Source organism: Haliotis cracherodii, unplaced genomic scaffold (assembly GCF_022045235.1).
Source record: "Haliotis cracherodii isolate W230 unplaced genomic scaffold, xgHalCrac1.p SCAF_12, whole genome shotgun sequence".
Taxonomy (NCBI): Eukaryota; Metazoa; Mollusca; class Gastropoda; order Lepetellida; family Haliotidae; genus Haliotis; species Haliotis cracherodii.
Window position 1 is genome coordinate 8,094,829 of NW_027266267.1, and position 19,925 is coordinate 8,114,753.

Below are 19,925 nucleotides of genomic sequence, written 5' to 3' on the forward strand. Positions count from 1 at the left end.
AAGCAGCGTTAAACCCAACTCACTCACTCACTCACTCCCACATCAAGCTGACACGCCGTGATATAACTGAAATACTGTTCAAAGCAGCAATAAACCCAACTCACTCACTCAATCCTCCGACATCAAGCTGACACATCGTGATATAACTGAAATACTGTTCAAAGCATCGTGAAACCCAACTCACTCCTCCCACATCAAACTGACCCTCCGTGATATAACTGAAATACTATTCAAAGCAGCAATAAACCCAACTCACTCACTCCTCCCACATCAAGCTGACACGCCGTGATATAACTGAAATACTGTTCAAAGCATCGTGAAACCCAACTCACTCCTCCCACATCAAGCTGACACGCCGTGATATAACTGAAATACTGTTCAAAGCATCGTGAAACCCAACTCACTCACTCACTCCTCCGACATCAAGCTGACACGCCATAACTGAAATACTGTTCAAAGCAGCGTTAAACCCAACTCACTCACTCACTCACTCCTCCCACATCAAGCTGACACAGCGTGATATAACTGAAATACTGTTCAAAGCAGCGTTAAACCCAACTCACTCACTCCTCCCACATCAAGCTGACACACCGTAATATAACTGAAATACTGTTCAAAGCTGCGTTAAACCCAACTCACTCACTCCTCCCACATCAAGCTGACACACCGTAATATAACTGAAATACTGTTCAAAGCAGCATAAAACCCATCTCACAATCTCACTCAATGTCAGAAAGTACTGAATAATATACGAAGCACTTCGGACTGCTGTTTTAAACAATTTGGTCACAGAACTCTGATCTGTCCGGCCTAATAAAATGCTGTCTTGTCCGGAAAATAAAACATATCACTAAGTGGACTTGCTTAACTAAATTAATTAAACGTGAATTCACACAATAAATTGTCAAGAGGAATTTTTCTTATGTAAACGGGGCGGTCGGGTAGCCTAGTGGTTAAAGCGTTCGCTCGTCATGCCGAAGACCCGGGTTCGATTCCCGATATGGGTACAATGTGTGAAGCCCATTCCTGGTGTCCCCCGCCGTGATATTGCTGGAATATTGCTAAAAGCGGCTTAAAACCATACTCACTCACTTATGTAAACCGTCAACACAAGCGAACAATCCGTCTCAATTATCTGCCGAGACACAGTACCGTTTCATTGGGCGTGGAGGTGAAGTACTACAATATTCATTCCTGGTTTTGTTCCATGCCCCGGTACACAACTTCAAACCATTGCTTGTGAGCAAGTTGGATGAAGCGATTGTTTTTAACACTGCGTTTCAGCTTCATGTGGAAGAAAATATACCGTGCAGTATATTATACACACAGCGAATATGCAGTATTGTTTGTTTGCTTAATACCGCACTCAGCAATATTCCAGTCAAATGGCGGCAGCTAGACTAACATTTAGTCTCTGAAATCTTATATTACACAATATCCTTCTTGACTAAAAATAATAAAAAAATCCCTATGATGATTTCAGGAATAGAGCTAGCTTGAGCTGGCTAGACTTGCTTTTGTATGCATTTCTAGATTATTATTTTTTCATAAAATAAATATATTCCACGGTCATGGTGCAGGACTAGGCGGCAGCCTTCACAAAAAAATCCCATGCTGTCGAGTACGGTAACCTGCAGTCAGCTGTGCCATCGACCCTGATCACCCGATCCAAGAGATTGTTTGTTTGTTTTGTTTTTTTGTTTTTATGTTTGTTTGTTTGTTGTTAGCTCTACACTCAGCAATATTCCAGCTTTACCTCGGCGATCTGAACAAAATCGAGTATGAAAGCCCAGGAATGTCACTGACTGAGTGAGTGAGTGAATATGGTTTTACGCCGCTTTTAGCAATATTCCAGCAATATCACGGCGGGGGACACCAGAAATGGGCTTCACACATTGTACCCATGTCGGGAATCGAACCCGGTTCTTCGGCATGACGAGCGAACGCTTTAACCACTAGGCTACCCGACCGCCCCGTCACTGATCGAAATACGGCGACCACCGATCCATTAGTCTCCCCTCACAACAAGCACCAGCCGTGGGGGCGTCGGACCCCCTAGGGTCTGTTCGTTAAGAGAGTAACCAGTATACTATCTTTATGTTTGTGCACACGTTCCTATGGGTAAGCAAACATCATATAACTGTTACATTCGATATGGAAAATAGTTCTAATCTTTGAGAATAAAGAAAAAAAAAATTAATTAGAACAGAACAGAATTTATTTCGTATAGTCTGGCCATGAGGCCAAATGTACAGATGGTTGGATAATATTGACATATTGTGACAGAGCGCTTCAGTTAATATTGGCTTTAAAATTTCTAAGTTTAAACATTTTATCTAAATAAAGAGCTAGCTGAAATAAAATGTTGTCGTCATTTGTTGTGAGTAACAATATAAACTTGTGCAGAGTAGAATTTTGATAGTAATACGAGGGCAAATATCTTATCCTGAAGCTAGTATAAGCTGGACGTATAAATAGTGCATGGTATTCATAATCTAAGTCTTCTTTACAGCAAGTACATAGTCTGTCAGCAAAGCCATGGTCACTAGACATTCTATATTCATGTATTTTAAAATCATTTGAACAACAACTAAATTTTGTTAAAGATCTTCTTAAATTTATAGCCTTTATCGATGATAGATATTTTTCACATTGTAGTAAGGATTTGTAAGTGCATAAAAATTCAATAGCTATATCATCGACCTGAGGACGCGATACTGTCGCGAATATAACACACCAACGACCGTTTGATGCGCTGGGTTGGTGCTAAGGAATAATCAACGACTCAAGGGAAATGTAGGTCAATAGGTCAGTTCTAACAATGCTACTGACATGACTCTTTTAACATAAAAACATATAAACAATAATCTAGCTGTGGAATTCGACACCCATAGGGTTTTCCAACAGTGGGTCCGTTCACAGAATTCAGACAGTGCTTGGGTGAACCCCAGATGTTTTTTCAGATGTTGATAATGGTCCTGATGGCGGAGTCCTGGTGCTAGAGCCCCGAGGAAGGGTCCTGATGGCAGAGTCCTGGTTCTAGAGTCCTGATGGCAGAGTCCTGGTTCTAGAGTCCTGATGGCAGAGTCCTGATGGCAGAGTCCTGGTTCTAGAGTCCTGATGGTAGAGTTCTGGTTCTAGAGTCCTGATGGTAGAGTCCTGGTTCTAGAGTCCTGATGGTAGAGTCCTGGTTCTAGAGTCCTGATGGCAGAGTCCTGGTTCTAGAGTCCTGATGGCAGAGTCCTGGTTCTAGAGTCCTGATGGTAGAGTCCTGGTTCTAGAGTCCTGATGGTAGAGTCCTGGTTCTAGAGTCCTGATGGTAGAGTCCTGGTTCTAGAGTCCTGATGGTAGAGTCCTGGTTCTAGAGTCCTGATGGCAGAGTCCTGGTTCTAGAGTCCTGATGGCAGAGTCCTGGTTCTAGAGTCCTGATGGCAGAGTCCTGGTTCTAGAGTCCTGATGGCAGAGTCCTGGTTCTAGAGTCCTGATGGTAGAGTCCTGGTTCTAGAGTCCTGATGGCAGAGTCCCGGTTCTAGAGTCCTGATGGCAGAGTCCTGGTTCTAGAGTCCTGATGGCAGAGTCCTGGTTCTAGAGTCCTGATGGCAGAGTCCTGATGGCAGAGTCCTGGTTCTAGAGTCCTGATGGTAGAGTTCTGGTTCTAGAGTCCTGATGGCAGAGTCCTGGTTCTAGAGTCCTGATGGTAGAGTCCTGGTTCTAGAGTCCTGATGGTAGAGTCCTGGTTCTAGAGTCCTGATGGTAGAGTCCTGATGGCAGAGTCCTGGTTCTAGAGTCCTGATGGTAAAGTCCTGGTTCTAGAGTCCTGATGGTAGAGTCCTGGTTCTAGAGTCCTGATGGTAGAGTCCTGGTTCTAGAGTCCTGATGGTAAAGTCCTGGTTCTAGAGTCCTGATGGCAGAGTCCTGGTTCTAGAGTCCTGATGGTAGAGTCCTGGTGCTAGAGTCCCGAGGAAGAGTCCTGATGGCAGAGTCCTGGTGCCATAGGTATGAGACTAGTATCGGGATGACATTGTTGACAGTCAGCAAACACAGGTATGACACTAGTGTTAGGATGACATTGTTGACAGTCAGAAAACACAGGTATGACACTAGTTTTAGGATGACATTGTTGACAGTCAGCAAACACAGGTATGACACTAGTTTTAGGATGACATTGTTGACAGTCAGCAAACACAGGTTTGACACTAGTTTTAGGATGACATTGTTGACAGTCAGCAAACACAGGTATGACACTAGTTTTAGGATGACATTGTTGACAGTCAGCAAACACAGGTATGACACTAGTTTTAGGATGACATTGTTGACAGTCAGCAAACACAGGTATGACACTAGTATTAGGATGACATTGTTGACAGTCAGCAAACACAGGTATGACACTAGTTTTAGAATGACACTGTTGACAGTCAGCAAACAAAGGTATGACACTAGTATCAGGATGACATTGTTGACAGTCAGCAAACACAGGTATGACACTAGTTTCAGGATGACATTGTTGACATGCAGACAAAGAAAAGTGACATTCTCGATATTCCTCTTGTGGCGGTGAGATTAGTTTCTGCTGACTTGGTTTCGCGTTCATTTTGACACCGATGCTGCATCATGCCAGGGAAGTTCTGAAATTGTAGGGAGAAAACTAAAACTGTGACTCTTTGTGCGTGCGCGGGTGCGTGGGTGCTTGGGTGGGTGAGTGGGTGAGTGCGTGCGTGTGTGTGTCTGTGTGTGTGTCTCTGTGTTTGAGCAGGGGAAAGTGTACGTGCGGTTTTTTTTAATTGTTCAAAGCCGCACTCAGAAATCTTCTATCTGTATAACAGAGGCTCTTAAAAAATCAAGTTTGGACCAGATAATCCAGTGATTATAAGCAACGGTCCACGTCATCAGCATCATTCAAGATAGGGGGCACGGGTGGCCAAGTCGTCTAAGGCGCCGCGATTCGCTGTGCAGAGTTGCGTCCCTTGGACACGCCAGAAACATATGATTGTGGGTTCGAATCCCGGTTCGCCCCGATTATGTTTCTAGGTTTGTCAGCACCATACCTGTGCTCATGGGTTTCACTGAAGTGGTAAACGTCTGAGACCTGCATCACTTCGGGCTTTCCTCCCACGTTAAGCTGACACGCCGTGATATAACAGTAATAATGTTAAAAGCGACGTTAAATCCAACTCACTCACTCACTCATTCAATATATATCACAATACAAATAATAAAAACATATTGACACCTTTCCCGACAATATCATTCGAAATTTACCCAACTCAGTATGAAGAGATTCTTGTTAAGGTGATTAAAATTAAAATTAAAATTAAAACCATTATGTGTCATAAATGTTTATTCAGACACAATTTTATATATATACTGAATAACAAAAGTTCCGGTTTGCAACAGATAAAAGTGAGTGAGTGAGTATGGTTTTACGCCGTTTTTAGCAATATTCCAGCAATATCACGGCGGGGGATACCAGAAATGGGCTTCACACATCTTCGGCGTGACGAGCGAACGCTTTAACCATTAGGCTACCCGACCGCCCAACAGATAAAATACTCCGGTAAGTGTTCAAATGGTTTAATTTGCCATACTGACTTCAGAAAATGCGTGATTTCATATAAAAAAAAACATGAACATGCCAAAATGTCAATTTACAAATCAATAGCGTGTGTGTCCACCTCTGGTTGCGATGCAAGCAACACATCTTCGTCTCATGGAATGGACCAGGCGTCGCACAAAGTCCTGTGGGATAACTGTCCATATCTGCTGGAGCATGTTTCGAAGTTCCTGGAGTGTCTGTGGAACACGTGGTTGACGTCGAAGGTGCCAATCCATCTCATCCCACATGTGCTCGATTGGGATCAGGGGAGCGAGCCGGCCAGGGGATGACATTCACGTTGTTTTGTTGAAGAGACTCCTGAACAAGTCGAGCAATATGACAAACGGGCGTTGTCATTTTGAAAGGTAATGCCTGGGCCATGACGACGCAAAAACGGTAGAACAACAGGGCCGATGATATCGTCACGGTAGGGCTGTCCGTTGAGATTTCCCTCTACCGCTATCAAACGGGTCTTCTGTCTTGCTGTAATCCCACCCCACACCATAACGCTGCCGCCCCGAACCGATCTTCTTCCATGGCACAATGATTGACGTAACTTTCACCTCGACGTCGGTACACTCGAATCCGTTCATCGCTGAGGCTGAGGTGACAAGACTCGTCAGTGAATAGAACTTGTCCCCACTGCATGGCCATCCAGCGTAGACGCTGTCTGCACCACTGTAGACGTGCTTGACGGTGTCAAAATGGGACGTCTGGCGGGTCTTCTGGCGACAATCCCTGCACATCTCACGCGTCGACGTATGGTTTGTTAAGATATTCGTCGAAGGCCAGAGATGCTTCTTGCAGTCACTGTTGCTGGCTGGAATCGATTTCGTAGGTGTGTTGTTCAAATCCAGTTGTCTTGTCGATTATTGGTTACGCGTGGTCTGCCACTCCGAGGATGGTCTCTGATTGCATTCGTCTGTTGCCAACGTTGCCATAAACACCAAATGGTGTTTCTGTGGAGGTTAAATTGTCTTGCAACATAACGTTGACTCGATCCTGCTTCAAGCATACCAATGGCTCGCAGACGCTCATTTTCGGACAGGCGTGGCATTTCGTAATGTTGAATAATTGTGTAGTTTTGTTGTTTTTCTGAGTGGTTGTTGTCAGCACGATCCTAAACAATGTATATGGAATCCCGTTAACACACATGTTTTTTTATACCCATTCTTGGGTAGTGAAATGCATGGGTCCTTGCATAAAAGTCAACTTTTGCAGGGAATGCATGCTTTTCTGTAGCAGTTGTGTGTTTGTGACTTGATTCCATACATGTACTACAATATTGAAAACCGAACTTTATTTGTTTGAAAAATACACTAAAATATTGGTGTCACAGGAACTTTTGTTGTTGAGTATATTTATATATATATATATATATATATATATATATATATATATATATATATATATATATATACTCACACGCAAAAGAAACGCAAGTGGTTTTAAGCAAATAGGTAACAAACACGGAACCATAAATTGATACGAGTTTTAGCATGTAGTGAAGCCTGATGGTGTTATCAATATTTTTGGTTGCATTTTGGAAGCCCCGAGTAAAAATGCAACATAAACAGCGAATCGCCAAAACGCACCATTTCAATAAATATGGGAGTATCATGCACCCATTTCTCGCGAAATCGAAAATGCACGAACTGTCACGAACTGCAGTGGGTATAAAACTATGGCCGATTCTTGGACCTACCACTCCTTGGTCAACAATGCCACGCCTAACTCAAATTCAGAGAAACCAGGCTATCGGACGTTTGGAAGCTGGAGAGTCTGTCAGAGATGTTGCCCGTCATTTCAACGTTAACATAACCACAATTTACCGTCTCCTGTATCGATACAATGCTACACAGACCACAGATGACCTTCCTCGGAGCGGTCGTCCTAGGGTCACCACACCTCGACAAGATCGACAGATTACCCGTCAACACCAGCGACATCCGTTCCTAACTGCAAGTGAAAGTGCTCGACAGACCATAGGAACACATAATCGACACATTAGCCGGGACACTGTGATCCGACGTCTCCGTTCCACCAACCTCAGATGTCGCCGACCAGCACGTCGTCCTGTTCTCCAACCACGGCATCGACAAACACGACTTCAGTGGGCACAGGGTCATCACAATTGGCGTCATCTTGAGTGGAGGCGTTTCATCTTCTCTGATGAAAGTCGCTTTTGTGTCTCCCATGCAGACGGAAGAGTCAGAATTTGGCGGCGTCGAGGTGATCGTTTCGCTGACAGAAACGTTGTGGAAAGGGATCCATGGGTTGGACCTAGCGTCGTGATATGGGTAGTGATTGGACTTAATGCGAGACTTGGACTGAATGTGCTTTCTGAATGTAGGTCAAGGTTGGGGACACGGCGTCACTGCTCAGCGGTATATCGACCAAGTGATCAGACCCCAAGTTGTTCTATTTTTTGCACAACATCAACAACACATTTTCCAGCAGGACAACTCTCGTCCCCATGTTGCCAGAGCTACCATGGCCTTTCTGCAACAACACAACATCCGTATTCTACCGTGGCCAGCCCTCAGCCCTGATCTGAACCCCATCGAACACTTGTGGGATGAGGTTCAAAGGCGTCTGCACAATGTGCGCCCAGTCCCTACAACTGCCGATGAACTACGCACAGCTGCTCTGGATGTGTGCAGGGGGATCCCTAGGGCCTTCACAAATCGTCTGATCCACTCAATGTACAGGAGATGTGTGGCAGTGATCAAAACTAATGGTGGTCACACCAGGTATTGACTGACATTTTGGGTATTGACCCTTAAAATTTGAAAAAAAACAATTATGTCATCTGCCTTTTAATCCATTAAACTGTCTTCAGTCAATTTTTTTGTCAATCTTGCCCTATTAGTATTTCTTGTCTTTACTGTTGAAAATAAATAACATGTATACTGCATACTCGACTTGCGTTTCTTTTGCGTGTGAGTATATATATATATACATATATAAACTGACGTCAAAAAGAAACTTTACCAGAGTTTGAAATCACTCTTGCTCAAAAACAACAAAACATACATGCATGAAGTAAAGTGTATTGAGAAGATCAATATATCAACATAATCAACACTGAAAATGACAATCATACCGCGACCGAGAATGACGTCAGAGCCCCCCAAAGTTGGGTGTGGTACAAAACTCGAGCTTTCAGAATCATGGACAATAGGCAGAGTACATAAATAATCGCTCACGTTCAATAACAAGTCATTAGTAGCGTGTATGACCACCAAATGCCTCAATACACTCAAAAACTCTTCGACGCACAGAAAAAGTCAGTCGTCTGATGAGGTCACGTGGGATTTGACGCCATTCTCCTTGGAGGGCCAAGATCAGTTCTTGCCGGTTGGCTGGAGAGTTTGGTCGTTGTCGAACACGACGATCCATCAAGTCCCAGAGGTGTTCTATGGGGGAATGTTGGGTGAGCGTGCATGCCACGGCAGGACGTTGACGTTGTTGGCTGCGAGGAAGTTAGTGACAATTCTGGCTGTATGGGCTCTAGCGTTGTCATGCTGATGAATGACACCAGGTGGCTGCTGTTGGAGAAATGGTAGGACAACTGGACGAAGAATGTTATCGATGTAACGCTGAGCTGTCAAGTTTCCGTCAACGATGACCAGTGGTGTCCTCTCCTGCCCACAGATCCCTCCCCACACCATGACACTCCCTCCACCATATGGTACGACCTCCTGCACGGAACACGCCGCCGTTCGTTCACCCCTTCGGCGGTAAACACGTTGTCTTCCATCAGCCCTAAACATACAGAATCGACTTTCGTCAGTGAAGACAACCCTCTGCCAGTCACGTCGTTGCCAACGTCGTACAGTCCGGGTCCATCTCAATCGCAGACGACGATGTTGCGCTGTCAATATATGTCCTCTGTATGGTCTAAAAGCCCTGATTCCATGAGCCCTGAGTCTCCTGGCCACTGTCTGTCGACTAACCCTGTGACCTAAGGCATTTGTCGCCGATGACGTCACTGTCAGCAAGCGATTTCGGAGGTGCAAGGTACGCAAGTACCGGTCATCAGTGGGCGTGGTCACCCTGGATCTGCCTGTTCTTGGCCTGTCAGCGGTCCGCCCTGTCTGTTTGTAACGTTGCATTAAGTTGGTAACGGCAACACGGGAGCAACCGAAGGTTCGTTCAATATGGGCGTGGGTGGCTCCCATCTGTACCATACCCAAGGCTCGTTCACGTTGTTCGACTGTGAGTCGTGGCATTTCTTTTGTGTTTTTTATCACTGTGGATGTCTGACTTGCCGTTGCAATCGTTTTATATCCTTACCCGCATGTGCATTTGCAGTTGTCCGTGATGCATGTGTTTTTCACTTTTTCGCGTGTTATCTCGCAAACATGTAACAGACGATTAACATTTTCTGCATACACTATGTTGTAGTTAGGGTATGTGTTTTAGATAGACTTCATTGAAAACAAAAATTATACTTTGTCTGAAATTTATATTTTCAGTTGGTAAAGTTTCTTTTGGACGTCAGTTTATATATATATATATATATATATATATATATATATATATATATATATATATATATATATATACATACATACATATATATATATATATATATATATATATATTATATATATAGATATAGATATATATATATAGTAATAATTAAATAAGTTGAGTAAGATTGAACACAGTTTTAATTGGCTGATTAAAACTGTGTTCAATCTTACTCCACTTATCTAATTATTACTATATTGTGCCTGAGAGTTAGAACTTTACTGTGCTTTTTCTATTCATCATTATCCGAGTGAATCATGTGAAGATGCCGAACAGTTTTTCTGGGGACTTATGAGCACTATTTAACGCACAAAACAAGTTAAAGTCCAACCTCCTTAGTCTGACAACCCAACTATCCGGAACATGTTGCGGGAAACTCAATCCACATCCAAAGGAGCACTGCCACAACCCCAGGATTAGTTACTCCTGACATTTGTTTATCCCAATGATTTCTGCGGAATTGTTATTTCTGAAATGTTCTTATCTGGATGATTTCTGCGGAATTGTTATTCCTGAAATGTTCTTATCTGGATGATTTCTGCGGAATTGTTATTTCTGAAATGTTCTTATCTGGATGATTTCTGCGGAATTGTTTTTTTTCTGAAATGTTCTTATCTGGATGATTTCTGCGGAAATGTCCATAAAGTCAGGAAGCGTTATTCCTGTTCAGTTTTATGCCAGTGATTTCTGCCGAATCGTTATTCCTAAAATGTGTTTATCCTGATGACTTCTGCGGAATTGTTATTCCTGAAATTTAATTTTCGCGATGATTTCTGCGGAAAAGGGGTTGTCCTGATTGATAGATTCCCCCTGACTTAGTCACGACTTACCTTCATTCGAATTATCGCTCAGCTGCAGTTTTCTTGCTCTACACCCGCCACACGAGCCACCACATCTCAGGTCAACCTGTGTACCATCTGCAGATCGGTTCACCTAGGGCGGAAAGGGCTTATGTGAAGATGCCTCCCACACTTGCTGCAGCAGCATGAAACAAAAACGGATGAGATCATTAGTTTCCGTATCTTAAAATATATACTGAACCAAATTAAAAACTTCACAATCCTAAAATTTTAACATTTTGACCAGTTATCATTGTAGGCCCTTATTGTGTATGATAACAGTAATGGCCACGTATTGTCTTCAGAAAACACCAGGTTTTGTACAGGTGAATCGATCAAAGTCATGTGCACAGCACTATAGTGGCAAAAGTGGTTTTTCACGTGCAACTGGCCGCGTGGCCATAATACCGCACGTGTTTTCAGCCATACTTGTTAGCAGTCATTAACAAAAAAAGAAAAACACAAGAAAACAAAAGTCTTGTCGGCCATTGGTCATGCCACGCCTTTCAAATGTGCAACGTGAACGTGCCATCGGCATGTTGCAGACGGGAACGTCCGTAGCTGGAGTCGCAAGGACGATGGGTTGTAGTCGACGGACTGTTTATGATTTACAGACGCGTCTACAGCAAACGGGTACCACCGCTGATTGCCCTCGGCCAGGTCGACCACGTGTGACGTCACATGCAGAGGATCGTCAGATTGTCTTACGTCACCTCCGTAACCGATTTTTGACGGCTACATTAACCAGAAATGAACTGTTTAGGGGTAGACTGAGTGCGCAAACTGTTCGAAACCGTCTGAGAACTGCTCACCTTCAAGCACGACGGCCATACTGCGGGCCGATTCTGACTCAATTACACAAACGTCAACGTAAATTGTGGGTAGAGCGACACTTACGATGGACTCAGAGGAATTGGAATCAAGTCGTCTTCAGTGATGAATCCCGATTTAATCTTCGATTTGCTGATGGTAGGGCGAAGGTGTGGAGGCGCCGTCATGAACGTTACGCCCAGTGTTGTGTACAGGAAGTTGACAGATTTCGAGGCGGAAGTGTCACGGTGTGGGGTGCTTTCTGTGACAATGCACGTTCCAGGCTTCTTGTCATCCGTGGCAACTTCACAGCTGCTGCTTACCGCGACCAGGTACTGGCACCAGAACTTCTGCCTTTTTATGGCAGCACATGGACCTGGTTTGGTCTTCCAACACGACAATGCCAGAACCCCACACAGCAATTTTGACAAGGAATTTCCTTCAGAATGCGGGAGTCAACGTCATGGACTGGCCGTCAAGGTCTCCCGACCTCAATCCCATCGAACACGTCTGGGATGCTCTTGGCAGAAGTCTGCGCACTCTCCAGAACCAACCACAGAATTTGCAAGATCTTGGCACCATTTTGCAGCAACAATGGCGTCGTCTTCCCAATAATGTTTTCACAAGCATCACAAGGTCCATGCGGAGGCGTTGTGTGGCAGTTGTCAAGGCACATGGTGGCCATACACGCCACTGAACTTGTGTGCCATCAGATTCTCGTGCTTGGGACTTATGATTTAAACTGTTGATGTTATTACCGAATACCTTAGGTGCTTGGAACAAATTATGGTTACCACCGTAAATTAAAATCCTTCTTTGGACATTATTGATTAAAAATTACCTTCTCTGATACATTTGTCCGTTGTATATCATATATGGGATTACTTTTAAAATTGTGAAGTTTTGAATTCGACTCAGTATATATGATCTGTGAGATATTCATTCATGTTAGACACACATCTCTGAGACATTCATGTTAGACACACATCTTTGAGATATTCATGTTAGACACACATCTCTGAGACATTCATGTTAGACACACATCTTTGAGATATTCATGTTAGACACACATCTGTGAGCTATTCATGTTAGACACACATCTGTGAGATATTCATGTGAGAAACACATCTTTGAGATATTCATGTTAGACACACATCTGTGAGATATTCATGTTAGACACACATCTGTGAGATATTCATGTTAGACACACATCTTTGAGATATTCATGTTAGACACACATCTGTGAGATATTCATGTGAGACACACATCTGTGAGATATTCATGTGAGACACACATATGTCAGATATTCATGTGAGACACACATATGTCAGATATTCATGGGAGACACACATCTCTGAGATATATATATGAGACACACATCTGTGAGACATTCATGTGAGACACAGATCTGTGAGATATTCATGTTAGACACACATCTGTGAGACATTCATGTTAGACACACATATGTCACATATTCACGGGAGACACACATCTGTGAGATATACATATGAGACACACATCTGTGAGACATTCATGTGAAACACAGATCTGTGAGATATTCATGTTAGACACACATCTTTGAGACATTCACGTGAGACACACATCTGTGAGACATTCATGTGAGACACACATCTTTGAGACATTCACGTGAGACACAGATCTGTGAGATATGTATATGAGACACACATCTGTGAGACATTCATGTGAGACACAGATCTGTGAGATATTCATGTTAGACACACATCTGTGAGACATTCATGTTAGACACACATATGTCACATATTCACGGGAGACACACATCTGTGAGATATACATATGAGACACACATCTGTGAGACATTCATGTGAAACACAGATCTGTGAGATATTCATGTTAGACACACATCTTTGAGACATTCACGTGAGACACACATCTGTGAGACATTCATATGAGATATTCATCAGTGAAATATACATGTGAGACATTCATATGAGACACACATCTTTGAGACATTCATGTGAGACACACATCTGTGAGACATTTATGTGAGACACATATATTTAAGACATTCATGTGAGACACACATCTGTGAGATAAACATGTGAGACACACTTTTGTGAGACATTCATGTGAGACACACGTCTGTGAGATATTCATACATGTGAGACACACATCTGTGAGACACACATCTGTGAGATATACATGTGAGACACAAATTTGTGAGACATTCATGTGAGACACACGTCTGTGAGATATTCATACATGTGAGGCACACATCTGTGAGACATTCATGTCGTCATAGGATGCATTGAACCTGTTAACAATGCTGGTTAAATGCTTTTACGACAGGGGTAGCCTAGTGGTTAAAGCGTTTGTTCGCCACGCTGAAGACCCGGGTTCGATTACCGACATGGGTACAATGTGTGAAGCCCATTTCTGGTGTCCCCAGCCGTGATATTGCTGGAATATTGCTAAAATCGGCGAAAAACCATACTCACTCACTCATCTTCATGACAACCAGACACTTTGTCTGAGAAAGAGAATCACAAAACAATACTAACATTAATGAAAACAATATCAATGTGGCAATACGATCCCTAGTACTGGAAAAATATTCTTTAAAAAAATAAAATACCATCCGGACATGACTTCCTATTGAACTACGTTTTCTAAACAACCAGATTTGCGCGTCTCTATCACAATGAAGAGTTGGACAAGGATGCACTCCTCTGCCGCATCCACTCAGTGGCAACGGGTTTATTTTATTGCATATCCTCCACGTAATATCAAATAGACAAAACGTCATCGCCGGAAAATCAGTCTTGATTATCCACCGAAACAGATTCCATTAGGCATCAAAGAGTGAGTGAGTGAGTTGGGTTTAACGCCGCTTTTAACAGTATGCCAGTTATATCACAGCGTGTCAGCTTAATGTGGGAGGAAAGCCCGAAGTGATGCAAGTCTCGGACGTTTACCACTTCAGTGAAACCCACGAGCACGGGTATGGTGCTGACAAACCTAGAAACATAATCGGGTCGAACCGGGATTCGAACCAACAATCATAGGTTTCCTGGCGTGCCCAAGGGACGCAACTCGGCACAGCGAATCGCGGCGCCTTAGACGACTTGGTCACCCGTCACCCCCTGGGCATCAAATACAAAATAGTGGTCGAATAGTATAAATGGATCACTGAAAATCAGTAATGACAGCAGGTGTTCGCGAAAAGTAACACGGATATTTTCGGGTCAGACTCTATGGTTGTCTGTTTATCATCGTACCTCAACGGCATCGGATTTACAGGTTACTACCGTTACAACGAACTCAACGGGTCCATTTATTTCAATTCGTTTTAACCGTAGTTCGTTGTAACCGTAGTACAACGAACTCAACCGGTCCATTTATTTCAATTCGTTTTAACCGTAGTTCGTTGTAAGCGTATACACAGCATATATACAAGCATTTGGCCGGGGCCCAAAAACAGCTCGTTATATCCGTCAGTTCGTTATGAGGGTGTTCGTTATAAACGTAGTTTACTGCAGGTGTAATATTAATGAAGCACCAGTGTACAACAAGCATTCAGACAAACCAACATCAGATTCTACTGGGGCGGTCGGGTAGCCTAGTGGTTAAAGCGTTCGCTCGTCACGCCGAAGACCCGGGTTCGATTCCCGACATGGGTACAATGTGTGAAGCCCATTTGTGGTGTCCCCCCGCCGTGATATTGCTGGAATATTGCTAAAAGCGGCGTAAAACCATACTCACTCACTCAAATTCTACTTGCCTGTTTATCAATCACCATTCCGGTTCCTCTCGTGTCTGTGTGAAACGTGCCTTTGGCTTTGCAATCAGTACCATTCCCAGTATATGGAGTATAGCAGTCAGCCGCTTCTCCGAACCGTCTCTTGGTTCCAGTACCAGACGTGAAATTGAAGTCAGAGGTCACGACAACCATTGTCTGAAACACAACATCAAAAACAACATCTCCAAAGCAGCTTGAGTGTCTGTCACTTGCGTTCATTCCTCTCGTTATATAGGCCATAGGCCCAGCTAGGTTACAAAGCCATCATCTTGAGTGAGGAAATATAGCATAACACAGTAAACTACGGTTATAACGAACTCCAAGGGACCACTAATTTTAGTTCGTTATAACCGTAGTTCGTTATAAGCATATGTACAGGATATATACAGCAAATATACAGCATATATCAAAACACATTTCGTTAAATCCGTCAGTTCGTTATAAGCGTGTTCGTTATAACGTAGTTTACTGTAATAGAGACTGCCTTAACAACATTGCTTGAATATACTCAACAACAAAAGTTCCTGTGACACCAATATTTTAGTGTGTTTTTTTAAACAAGTAAAGTTTGGTTATCAATATTGTAGTACATGTATGGAATCAAGTCACAAACACGCAATTGCTACAGAAAAGCATGCATTCCATGCAAAAGTTGACTTTTATGCAAGGACCCATGCATTTCACTACCCAAGCAAGGGTATAAAAAACATGTGTGTTAACGGGATTCCATATGCATTGTTTAGCATCGTGCTGACAACAACCATTCAGAAAAACAACAAAATTACGAAATGCCACGCCTGTCCGAAAATGAGCGTCTGCGAGCCATTGGTATGCTTGAAGCAGGCTCGAGTCAACGTTATGTTGCAAGACAATTTAACGTCCACAGAAACACCATTTGGTGTTTATGGCAACGTTGGCAACAGACGAATGCAATCAGAGACCATCCTCGGAGTGGCAGGCCACGCGTAACCAATAATCGACAAGACAACTGGATTCGAACAACACACCTACGAAATCGATTCCAGCCCGCAACAGTGACTGCAAGAAGCATCCCTGGTCTTCGACGAATATCTTCACAAACCGTACGTCGTCGCCTGAGATGTGCAGGGATTGTCTCGTTTTCACCTCAGCCTCAGCGATGGACGGATTCGAGTGTATTGACGTCGAGGTGAACGTTACGTCAATCATTGTGCCATGGAAGAAGATCGGTTCGGGGGCGGCAGCGTTATGGTAGGGGGACGGATTACAGCAAGACAGAGGACCCGTTTGATAGTGGTAGAGGGAAATCTCAATGGACAGCGCTACCGTGACGAGATCATCGGCTCTGTTCTTCTACCGTTTTTTCGTCGTCATGGCGCAGGCATTCCATTTCAACATGATAACGGCCGGCCTCATATTGCTCGACTTGTTCAGGAGTCTCTTCAACAAAACAACGTGAATGTCATCCCCTGGCCGGCTCGCTCCCCTGATCTCTCACCAATCGAGCACATGCGGGATGAGATGGATCGGCGCCTTCGACGTCAACCACGTGTTCCACAGACACTCCTTGTCCATTCCATAAGACGAAGATGTGTTGCTTGCATCGCAACCAGAGGTGGACACACACGCTATTGATTTGTAAATTGACATTTTGGCATGTTCATTTTTTTTATGAAATCACGCATTTTCTGAAGTCAGTATGGCAAATTAAACCATTTGAACACTTACCGGAGTCTTTTATCTGTTGCAAGCCGAAATTGTTTAAGATTTGGTAAAAAACATAACTTTGCATTAAATCTTATTCAATGTCACAGGAACTTTTGTTGTTCAGTATACATATAATGGTATTGTTTGTTTGTATGTTATTTAACAGCTCTACCTTCTTGAACATAATTTAACTGTACAGACGTAGGCGATTTTAAAACAATCCACGGATTTCTGCGTAAAAAGTAATTGATTGATGTATGGCCCTATTTAGAAGCGTTATGTAAACATCACGCCGAAAGCACGTGGCGGGTCATGGCAATAATCTAAATGCTAATACGACTTTTGCGAACCCCCACCCCCACCCCTTCCGGCCCCTCCGACCCCCTCCGACCCCCTCTGACCCCTCCGACCTCCTCCGACCCCCTCCGATCCCCTCCGACCCCTCCGACACCCTCCGACCCCCTCCGATCCCTCCGACCCCCTCCGATCCCCTCCGACCCCCTCTGACCCCTCCGACACCCTCCGACCCCCTCCGACCCCCTCCGATCCCTCCGACCCCCTCCGATCCCCTCCGACCCCCTCCGACCCCCTCCGATCCTTCCGACCCCCTCCGACAGTCCACAGATTTCTTGCGATTATTTGCTTAAACTTAAACTTAAACTTAATTGCCCCTTTTATGGTAGTTATTAGGTTTATGCCAAACACACACCCCACCCCCACACCCCAATGCCCCCTCGTCGACACAAGCATTGTGCAAGGTGATTATAGTTATCTCCCCATGTTTAACATGGTCTGGGAACTTGTGAATGTTTTTCGCTATTCATGTTTTCATTTTATTCATGATACTACCCCATTCTTCCTTGAATCTTAAAACTGAAACCTTAAAGAAACAAATAATGTGTTACATATAGATTATACACAATCTCATTAAAATCAGATCTTAGTTCTCGCTACTAACCTTGCCGACCGACTTTGCGAGAACTTTGAACGACCAATGGAATGACCAATCAGAAGGCAGCTTTCTCGTGCTTTACGGCACTAATTGCAAATTGGCGACTACGCTTCGAAACATATTTCGACAATATCTCGATTACAAATTTGAAACCTGAACAAAAAAACATTCTGGAATGGCTAATAGATGGTCTAGATTGTAAGGATTCAGTCGTTAAAACCGCAACTGTCGATCGGAATACCCCATGTTAAAGTTTTCGAGGCTGCAGTATTAGAAATAACATTCCGACTGTCACTTTCATAATCTGGTAAGCGACGCTCTGATTGGTCGGGTGAAAGGTCGTTCTGACGTGACCCCGAATGGGATGTCTTCAGATCTTTGTTTAGCGGTAGCGGTAACAATACAATATATACTGAGTCAAATTAAAAACTTCACATTTTTAAAAGTAATCCCATATATGATATACAACGGACAAATGTATCAGAGAAGGTAATTTTTAATCATTAATGTCCAAAGAAGGATTTTAATTTACGGTGGTAACCATAATTTGTTCCCAGCACCTACGGTATTCGGTAATAACATCAACAGTTTAAATCATAAGTCCCAAGCACGAGAATCTGATGGCACACAAGTACAGTGTACCATGTGCCTTGACAACTGCCACACAACGCCTCCGCATGGACCTTGTTATGCTTGTGAACACATGTTTGGGAAGACGACGCCATTGTTGCTGCAAAATGGTGCCAAGATCTTGCAAATTCTGTGGTTGGTCCTGGAGAGTGCGCAGACTTCTGCCAAGAGTATCCCAGACGTGTTCGAGGGCCAGTCCATGACGTTGACTCCCGCATTCTGAAGGAATTTCCTTGTCAAAATTGTTGTGAGGGGTCTGGCATTGTCGTGTTGGAAGATCAAACCGGGTCCATGTGCTGCCATAAAAGGCAGAAGTTCTGGTGCCAGTACCTGGTCGCGGTAAGCAGCTGCGTTGAGGTTGCCACGGATGACAAGAAGCCTGGAACGTGCATTGCCACAGAAAGCACCCCACACCATGACACTTCCGACTCGAAATCTGTCAACTTCCTGTACACAACACTGGGCGTAACGTTCATGACGGCGCCTCCACACCCTCGCCCTACCATCAGCAAATCGAAGATTAAATCGGGATTCATCCCTAAAGACGACTTGATTCCAATTCCTCTGAGTCCATCGTAAGTGTCGCTGTGCCCACAATTGACGTTGACGTCTGTGTAATTGAGTCAGAATCGGCCCGCAGTATGGCCGTCGTGCTTGAAGGTGAGCAGTTCTCAGACGGTTTCGAACAGTTTGCGCACTCAGTCTACCCCTAAACAGTTCATTTCTGGTTAATGTAGCCGTAAAAAATAGGTTACGGAGGTGACGTAAGACAATCTGACGATCCTCTGCATGTGACGTCACACGTGGTTTACCTGGCCGTGGTCAATCAGCGGTGGTACCCGTTTGCTGTAGACGCGCCTGTAAATCATAAACAGTCCGTCGACTACAACCCACCGTCCTTGCGACTCCACCTACGGACGTTCCCGTCTGCAACATGCCGATGGCACGTTCACGTTGCACATTTGAAAGGCGTGGCATGACCAATGACCGTAAAGACTTTTGTTTTCTTGTGTTTTTCTTTTTTTGTTACTGACTGCTAACAAGTATGGCTGAAAACACGTGCGGTATTATGGCCACGTGACCAGTTGCACGTGAAAA